The 8,986-nt window shown below is 45.6% G+C and overlaps 1 protein-coding gene across 1 annotated transcript in view; it reads left to right on the top strand.

The window, feature by feature from the left end:
* The first annotated feature begins 2,819 nt into the window (after positions 1-2,819).
* prdm1a (PR domain containing 1a, with ZNF domain) overlaps positions 2,820-8,986 on the top strand; it is a 24,644-nt gene continuing 18,477 nt past the window's right edge. Inside the window, exon 1 of the mRNA XM_030392522.1 lies at positions 2,820-2,948. The gene's annotated coding sequence lies outside the window, so the exon portion shown is untranslated. The remainder of the gene's footprint in view (positions 2,949-8,986) is intronic.

Raw genomic sequence — 8,986 nt, forward strand, 5'->3', positions numbered from 1 at the left:
GGTTGAATTCATGCGTTTCTGGGATTAGAGGCATGATTGGAGAAGGCTCCAGGTCTTAAAGTTCCCAGTTTGGGCCACATTTTGACCCAAGAATCGCCTGTGGATGTCCAGTTGAGGGCTGAGGTCAGCGGTAAAAGTCTGTTTGACTATAGAGAATCAAAGAAAGCTCAGAAGAAACAAGAGATGAAGGATCCGTCTTCCAGAACAGACAGATGTGTGTGTGTGTACAGAAGTATATCCAATCAGGAAAATTATAAATAGCTTGTAAACACATATGGAGACAATGGATCCAAGGAGCGTCCAAGTGATGCCAAGAAGCACAACTTCCTCTCTCCAACATGAAGACCTGGAATGAGTACGGACTTCACAGATTTACAAGACAGCAAACACACCATAAAACTACCAAGGAGGTGAAGCCATCTCTGGGTTTTAGCTGAACTTGGAAGGTGCTTCAACTTTAGATTGTTCTACCTTTCATGTGCTGCGATCACGGTCGGTGTTTTTGTAGTTTTTGTCCAACCCTGACATTGGAAGGTCTTAAAACTCTTGCATGCATCTATGTTTTGAGAAACTTTTGAGTTTGCCAGATTTGAGGATGGGATTCTGGATCCAGTAAGGTTGGATGCAGAGTTAGAGAGGACCCCTGAGTCAGCCGCTGAGCTCAGAATGACCTCTGAAAGCTTCATTTATCCAAGATTTGGGGGGTAATGATAGTGGTCATTTTGGAGGGTCAGGGCGAGGGGTTGGTGCCGGGGTTAGAAAGGAGAAGAGGCCTCTTTGGGTCATCCTGGCTCCAGGTCCAGGGGGTAATGGTAGTGGTCAGTTCCTGGGCAAAGGAGCCTTCAGGGCCCGGGGGCCTCCGCAGGGTCCGAGGGCCCCGGCTGTGGCCAGGTCAGCGGGTGATGGATGAGGTTTAGGCTGATTATGGCAGGTGCCCACCAGCCCTGACCAGTCCAGCTTAATCAGCACAGCACTCGGACAACAGACCCCATTTAACCTCCTAATGACCGGTCAGTCAATCTGGACACACACAAACACACGAATACGCATGAACATTACGAGCTGAGGAGCAATTAAAGAGCCGGTAGCAGCGACGGATCGTGTAATTAAAGGCTTCACAGCTGAGTGCACTGAGCTGCTGCAGACTCCGACACATCCGATCCAATCAGTGTTCACTCGTGGTTCAGCTGCGATCAAAATCAAACTGACGTTAAGGCTCTAAGAGTCAAATATTCACGGTAGATTTCATATACAACGCTCAGGATGCATTGCTTTGTTGCTATTACGTTGGTTTCTTCTGTGTCTGATGTTTTTAAAATGTCAAATGTTTTGCATGTAGTTTTGCGAGTGCGTAAGTTGAGCTGCACTCGTGTCAGTTAAGCGTAATCAACTCCCCACCGTGACCCACTTTCAGCCGGCCGTGGTGCATTGTCTCACTTCATTCTGCTTCATCTGGCAGACGAGTGTGTCGCGCATGTGTTTACAATTGATTTGCACCTTTCGAGTTGATGCTCTGCGAGACTTTCTGTACCACGTTTTGAAAAAGATGATGCGGAGTTCTTCTTAATATGTGTCTTATGTATCTTGCAAACTACACACGGGTTTCAAACGTTCTTGTTTTGGCCTACATGAGCTACGCTTCTTCTGTAAAAATGGCTGAAAGTTGGTCAGGAATAGAGAACTTCTTTCACTTCTAAACTGAGGATGAGATAACACTGAAGTTAAATAGTCTGTGTGTCTTTTCAGGGTTTAGGAGACAGGAGACGCGGGGTGTCAAACGACGCGTCAACAGCTTCCTCCCGCCTCCATTTGTCCACGCCGTTAGGAATCTGTGTGTGTGTGTGTGTGTGTGTGCTGAGTGTGATCACATTAGTGAAAGTAGTAAGTGTTAATTGGACAGTTAATATCAGAGGTGTGTGTGGTAATTACCATAATGTGCGTCAGATAACAGAGTCACGTTTGTGTATTGAGGGTTTGTTTTCATTTAGGAAAGCTAACACACAGCTAACACGTCCTCTGAGCTCAATCTGCAACCAGGAAACCACCAAACTGCTAATCTTTATTGTTGTGTTTTACAGTCCCAAAACATGGAAATCTTTTTTTTGCTTTATAATTTAACTTTTGCATGAGAATAAATACACCATGAGACGTTAGGAGGCCAGACACGAGTCACAGCTTCTCTGCTTCGACTCCAGTTAGGGAGCTTTAAATTATAATCATCAATAATTATTTCAGTTCAGGCAAAAATATCAAACATTTGCTCGTTACAGCCTCTTAAATGCTATTTTTTGCCAGTGAATTAAGAGTTTTGGGGGTTTTTGACTGTTGGTTGGACGAAAGAAGCAATCTTGCTGACATCACTTTGGTCTCTAGACAATTATGGTGAGCATTTCTCACAATTTGGACATTTTATAGACCAAACAATAATCGATTCATCATGAAAATAATCGTAAGTTGCATCTCTCTCCCTCATTTCCCGGCATCTCTCTTCTGTCCGCGTCTTCACAATATAGACGCGGATGTCTCGTGCAGGTTTCCAGTTTCTGCAAGCTTCTCGCTGAGATGAAGGGAGGAAAAAGGGAATAGAAAATGCAAAAACACGGCAAAAAGTAGAAAGAGAAAAAGAGGAGAGGAAATATCGACAGAGGGAAGGAGGAAAGGATGGTAGAAACAAGGTAGGGGGAAAAAAAGGAAGGAGGACATGAAAGAAAAGAGTATAATACAAAGAAGAAAGAGTCAGAGGGTGGATGGGTGAGGAGGGGAAGGAGGGGAGGGATTAAGTATTTGGTGTGAGTGGATAAGGAACCGGGAACACGAGTAGCATTTAACTCTTTGTGGACCCGAGCTCACAGACGGGAGCTCCGCTTCATTCCAGCAAACTGTAAGAAGACGACAGGTCGCCGTCGACACGTGAGGAGGACGACTCTGAGTCCAGGACGCAGGAACAGGTGAGACCCAGCGGGGGAGGAGGTCTGTGTGGGGGGAGGACTGTGAGCTGCTGCTTTGACCTCTGAAAATAAGTTTTCATGGTTGTTTCATCAGTTGTGACTCAGTTAGTTAGCTGTGAATGTGGCGTAAGGCTTTTAAATGCTGGTTTTATTTGGATGTGATGTTAATGAAGTGGATCTACTGTGTAATGTCAGAAACAAAATTATTGTTATTATTATTATTCTATGTCTTCTCCTGGATCAGCTCATCGTGTTGACGATCATAATATTTTCTCCAAAATTACTCTTGGTTTGCTCCTTGAAAAGGAGTTTAAATGTTGGCAATGAACATTTCTGCAAATATTTTCCTTAAATGTTTTAAGCGCTGTGTTCTCGTGAAGTTCAGGTACAAAAAAAAACATTGTTAGGTTTAGGAAAATATCATGTTTTAGCTTACCTGACTGTCGCGGCAGATGTAGCTGGAAATCATCCCGACGTCTCGGGTTTTTCAGCAGATGTGCTCTCGAACGCTGGTCTGTCGTCCTGTAGCCGTCTCAGGTGATTTCGCCACTATCGTCCGCCACCCCGACCAGAAAAAAAAACATATTGTCGACAAAAAATTGCAGAAAACGTTAAAATAGCCACGTTACAACATGTACGTCCTGTAGGTTCCCGTCCCTGCAGGAATACGAAGCATGCTTGAGGAATAACGATGATTCAGTGGAAGATAAAAACACCGCAAAGAAATGAAGTCACTATTAATTAGATTTTTTTCTTTTTCGACCACAAACACACTGTGAGTCTTTAAGTATAATAGTTGCTCCAGAGTGGTTTGTCCTCAGGCTTGTTATAATGGAAACTACCAGGACGGGGGGTCATGTGACATCAGGCGTGTGTGTGTGTGTGTGTGTGTGTGTGTGTGTGTGTGTGTTATCTCCTCTCCACTGTTGCATGCGGTGACTCATCGCACGTTTCCGCTGTTTACTGGAATATTGCTGGAACATGTTTATGTCCTGAAGTTTTTTAATGGCTACCTGAGAGCCAGTGCGGGAAGCCTCCGGGTCTCTCAGCAAAGTGCTTTATAAGAGTTGATTTATTTTTGTTTCTCAGACGGATTCTTTAACTCTTTTTTTTTCGAAAGGGACTGACGCTCATTGTTGGCTGAAAGTGACGTCCGCAGCAGCAGTGAAACACACTCGCATGACTGGACGGCTCGGCACTCAGGCAGCAGGGAACATGAACAACAAGACGAAGGACAAACATTGCAATCAGAAGTTAAAAAAAAAAAGTTCTGCGAGCCTTTCGGAGTCACTGCTAATCTTTTGTTGTGCTTAGGCCTCGTTGCTTGTTGTATACAGATAAATCAAGGCTGTTTACTGCAGATGTTCCACTGTAATTCTGTGTTGTGTGGACTTCGAAGTCAGGAAGCCGGCGTGAGATGTGAAATCGAGAATTTACGAGACCTGTTGCATCATATCTGCGTTTGCTGAGTCACAGTTTTAACGTCACAGACTTCTGCGTAGTCGGATGACGAACGTGGAAGTGTGTAGAGTTACGAAACATCTTCGGCCTCGTTGGAAAAAAACCTAAATGTAAATGATGGACTCTCGTGTGAAGTGTGGAGCTAGGGCCAGGAAACAGTTAGCTTAGCTTAGCTTAGCATACAGACTAAAAGCAGCAGGAAACAGCTAGCATGGCATGAAGGAATACATCGCTGGCATCGTACGTTTCTGCAAAACACGGATATGTTACATTTGTACGTTTCCAGCATACGCTATCAACATTTCTACGATTTAAGTTGCATCGCGTAATCAAGTGAGGTGTTGAGCTACGCACGTTCATGTGAGGAGGAAGCGGAGAGAGACCACCGTTCGATTTGTACGCATGAAACCACTGGATATTTTCCAGCATTGAAAGCGGACATTTTCAATGAGATATTCGGACGAATGCAGCCGTGATTGTGACGACCAAACCGGTAACAAGGATGAAACCACTTGATATTTTTCAAAGAGATATCAGGATCTTCTCCAGCCTTGTTAGTGGCATCCTAAAGAGCAGATTTTTGATGGGATGTCGGGATAATTTGCAGCCGTGTTGGGAACACCAGAGCTAGATTTAACCGGTGTTCGTTACGTACGTTTTAAACATGTCTGTTGCACACTGCCAACATTTGTTCTGGCAACTGAATTGTGTTTATTCAATAAACAAACGGAGACATAAAAAACATTAGTTGTGGTTTCACGGAGAGTTTCGTACGTGCTTGTATGTTGATAGCGGCATCAGGCGAGCAGTTTAATCCTGTTTCCAGTGCTTGTTCTCAAACATAGCAGTGATGTAGCTGGATAGGTCAGACGCAGACTTCAGGGATGAGTGACATCAAATCATGGCGTCCGCGGCGTCAGAACCGAGGCGGGAATTTCCCGGTTGAAATTAGTAACTTCCGTCCTCCGATTGTCCAGCAGCATGACGTCATAAGAGAAACAAAAACCTGATTGATGGTGATTAAATTAAGTTTCTCTGGCATGTCGACGCACCATTGACCTCTCAGCAGTGCAGCCTGCTTGCATCATAGATGAAACGGAAGAGTTGAACCAAAGTAACAGGCACCATTAGACATTTTGACAACACTTTTACACGTGCAAACTTATCTAAATATCCCACAGGTGTCGTTATGTGACGTCAGATATCTGGTGAAGTCGATGGATTTCCCCGAGTTTACATGTGGAAACTCTTACGTTGGAGTGGCGTTCATTGTACCGCTTTCTAGTAGGAAATCAGGAGTTCCTCAGCTCCGAATTGTCTGGAGCGTAGCATCAGAACAGAGATGGTCTTCAACTACAAACCACTGCCACCTGAGAGGATAAGCCAACATAGATCTGACCTTTATCGGGCTTATACGCAGGCTCCACCGGTCCTTAACTCCTCCATCGCTCACACATCACCGTTCATTTGTTTTTTAGAGGAATTCATTCGATCTGGATCTGCAGGCACGTCGACATCATGTGTGCAAACATCCCTGCGTGGTTTTGAAATGGATTTTTTAATGTCAGTGTTCAGTTTCCTCCTAATGAAGAGTGTGTTTGGTTGCGTGCTCAGGACACTGTGATTAGCTGTAGACACTGAGGGGGGCAGATAACGTGGGGGAGGCGGGGGGTCGACTGTCTGGTTTGGGTATTGCTCAAGTTTACCCTTGGCCTTTCTGCTGCAGCCATCTGTTGAGAGAGTGTGTGTGGATGAACCCACTCGTGTGTGTGTGTGTGTGTGTGTGTGTGTGTGTGTGTGTGCACAGCAGGGGTGGATTGGCAAGATTAGGAGAGTTGGCTACCACCCTCCTCCTCCTCCTCCTCCTGCATCCCCGACGCACCTCCGTCCCTTCTTTTTTTTTGAAACCCTCGACCCTGACGCATGCCACGTGTTCACGGCTGCCCCACACACACACACACACACACACACACACACACAGAAAGAGAGGGGATCATGCTTGAGTCTAACCTGCCTAATTCTCTCTAATGGCTTCTCTATTCAGGGATTAACTCCTTAAATCCGCACACACACACACACACTCACAGAGGGTCCACCATGCATCGGCCTATAGTATAACCGTCATTTGGTAACACACCATCACACACACACACTGTCACACACACACACACACACACACACAAAGGAAATGGACAATAGCTGATCTCTTCACAGTGATTTGGCGAGGCATCAAATGGCCTGTGGGCTGCAATTAAAATGTTTGGGACTCGGGGGAGAAGACGGGGGAAGACGGGAAGGGAGGAGAAGAAAGAGGAGGAGGAGGTGGAGAGAGGGAGGGAGGGAGGAGAGAAAGGAGGGGAAAGGCTTTAACACTCTGAACAACTTTATCAGGATGAACTCTCTCTCTCTGTCGGCGAGTGTGTGTTTCCTTTTCACGGGGACTTTCTCTCATCCGTGTGTGTCGGTGTGTGTTTTAATTGGCCCGTCAGCTCCGAATCCAAAGAATCTGGTGTTTTCCGCTGGAATTTTTCTGCTGCAATTGATTTATTTGAAAGTGACGCCACATCCCCGCACACACACACACACACACACACCAGTCGCCAGTCTCCTCTCCAAAATACAATGCAAAACATTAGAGTTGGACACGGTTTGTTTTGCAGAGCTTCTGGCGAGCGGTGACCTCAGCACAACGCGCCGCGAGACTCTGAGCGCAGTCAGCTTTCCCTGGTTTTGGTCTGTTATCTAAGCAGGTCGTCTCACCGAGATTCAGATCTGTTATTGAAGGAGACCGCGTGGAGAAAAGACTGCAGCTCAGGTCAGCGTCCTGCTTTTCCTCCGTAAAGAAATGGTTTTCCCATTTTGATGTAGAAGAACTCGACTGTCCTGCACGGAGCGCTGATCTCAACCCTGATCGTAACACCTTCTGACCCAACATCCAACGTGTTCTCACACCGATTTGCAAAAGAATTCCCGTCTCATGTTTGGGACGGGCGGCCGACCTGACTTTCAGTCCCACAGCGTCAGAATTTGATTAGTTTGGTTCGACTTTCTCACAATTTTGTCCTTAACGTGACACGGCAATTTGAGCAGGACTCGGCCAGGTTTAGTAAAAGATTGTTGACGTTTGGTTTCAACACAGGACATGAACCCCGGATCTCCTCGGGTACCTTCTGTTTCTGTATGAGACGCCGAGGCGACATTACAAAACATCTAGACTTGCTGCTTTGGGAATAACCCTTGCTGACATCATCTTTCTAAAAAAAAAAAAATCTGGTGGAAAGCCTGAAAAAGAAAACCGGAGGATGTTACAGCAGCAGATTATAGTAAAGTCCGTGTTTTTGGAAGCAGAGACGTCATGTTTGGGAATCCACATTCTCCTGACCGCGTAGTGTAACCAGACTTCGACTCGCAACAACACAAGCTGTCACGTTACGTTTCCATCCACAGGAATGTGAGGTGTTAATCCCACCTGTAGCCCCCCGCAGAACATTCACAGTCCCCATCCTCTTTCTCCCTCCTCCCTCCCTCCTCATGGCTTGTATTTTCTCTCTCGCCGGGCAGATTTAACTCGCGAGCGGAGCAGAAAGTTTATGCAAGAGAGAAGTGTGTTCATGTGTGTGTGTGTGTGTGTGTGTGTGTGATAGAGGCCCTCTGTTAAACTAACAGAGACCCAGGTGGTCTCTGGACCCTCCTTTGTCTCCGCTCTCCGTCTCCTGCAGGCATGCATGCAGAGCCGCCGCAGAAACAAAAAGACACATTTCAATGTGACTTCAGAGCTGTTTGTGTGCAGGGGGAGTGAACCACCCTTACATACACTCCCGCCTCTCCCACCTATTGAAGATATCCCCCCACCTCAAAGCTACGCCCCGACATTTCAAGGAGATTCAGGGAAACTTGAGAGATATGTCCTGCATTTTTTATATTCTGCGGTGCCACGTTATCACACTTCGTTCTATATCCGTGCCTGTCGTTTAACAGAGCACCACCTGAAATCTTTCACTACAAGCAGTCACCACCTGCAGGTATGAAAGGTGGTCGTTTAGACGTTTTATTAGCGTTACTGTAGTGGGCAAAGCAATAACAATAATGTTAGCAGTCTTCACTCGATAAATGAACAAATGACACGCCGCACCGATCGTTCAAGGATGATTAGCATCCTGTTACTGTGGGAAAAGCCAGTTGCAGTGAAGTGACAGGATGCAATAAAATACTCATGATTAATATTCATATTTATGCTCATTTATAGCGATCAGAAGTGATAAAACAGGGTGATTTAATTACGTGTTTCTCTTGCCTATTTTTTTTATGCATCGTTGTGTTTAAATCCGTTAAATCCGAACAAAATTCTCAAGAAAGGTGAAGATTATTTGACAGATGTAGGAACAACATTGGCCAGAATGTCCTGTGATATGATGCACCTGTCTTTTTTAAAGATTTCCGTAACTTTTGCTCGCTAACCGGAGCTCTGATTAACTTGCTTTAAATGCACGGTGGCTAGCTCACGTATCATCCCGATGCTACGAGTCCACGATACGTAAGAGTCAACTTCCTTTTTCATGATGGCGGTAGAATTGATG

This window comes from Sparus aurata, chromosome 17 (assembly GCF_900880675.1).
Source record: "Sparus aurata chromosome 17, fSpaAur1.1, whole genome shotgun sequence".
Classification (NCBI taxonomy): Eukaryota; Metazoa; Chordata; class Actinopteri; order Spariformes; family Sparidae; genus Sparus; species Sparus aurata.